Source organism: Sinocyclocheilus anshuiensis, unplaced genomic scaffold (assembly GCF_001515605.1).
Source record: "Sinocyclocheilus anshuiensis isolate Anshui unplaced genomic scaffold, SAMN03320099.WGS_v1.1 scaffold86, whole genome shotgun sequence".
NCBI lineage: Eukaryota > Metazoa > Chordata > Actinopteri > Cypriniformes > Cyprinidae > Sinocyclocheilus > Sinocyclocheilus anshuiensis.
Window position 1 is genome coordinate 4,351,982 of NW_015547662.1, and position 851 is coordinate 4,352,832.

The 851-nt window shown below is 36.1% G+C and overlaps 1 protein-coding gene across 1 annotated transcript in view; it reads right to left on the minus strand.

Moving 5' to 3' along the window:
* LOC107702400 (neuronal acetylcholine receptor subunit beta-2-like) overlaps positions 1-851 on the minus strand; it is an 18,053-nt gene that overhangs the window by 4,795 nt on the left and 12,407 nt on the right. The window lies entirely within an intron of this gene.

Sequence of the window (851 nt, forward strand, 5' to 3'; positions counted from 1 at the left end):
TGTGTGTGTGTGTGTGTGTGTGTGTGTGTGTGTAGTTAACTTAAACCATAGCCCCCATTTTGAAAAACCCATGTATATAAGCTGAGAACGCCTCCTCATCATACACAGTTCCTAATTAGTATGCATTAATTAACAGATCTTTAATCCAGGATCTCTCTCCCTCTGTGCCCTTGAAAAATTATTAGTGTACAGCTTTTCAATTAAAATTATCATAGAAATACAATGCTTATTTTAGCAAAGGATTACATGCACCAGTGTCTCTTTACATGAAGAAATGCCTCTTAAGCAAATTAAAGTCTCATCCCACACAATTTATCCATTTAAGCAATGAACATGCACAAGTGCATCCTCTATTTTTATCTACTAAAATAGAGGTTATATAACGCACATTGCTTCCACTAGGAACAACCATCTGACTTAGATCAAACACTTTAAACATTTTGCTTGTCATTCACATTTTTTTCTTCATTCTTCAGAGCGTTGACAAGAGCGTAGACGTGAACGACATGAAACAACAGCATCAAGGGAGGAGACTGCTCTTACTTTTGGCAACTTTCTAGCATATGGTAATTAGCCGGGCTCTTGAAACAGTGACAGCTTGCTTGTTGTATTGAGTTTGACACTAAACACTGACTGTGCATCAAAGTCTCACAACATCCCAAAAGTTATAAGGCTCATGGCCTTAATAAGGACTGAGAAAAGCTGCAAAAATTAAGTTAGTGTGGTACTAATAACTGTTTCCAAAGCTACTGCTCCGAGCTATTTCAAATAAAACATTAATTTATCAAACGTTATGATACACATGTAAGACTTGCATAACTACACTGAATGAAAGTATGTATCAGTTATAT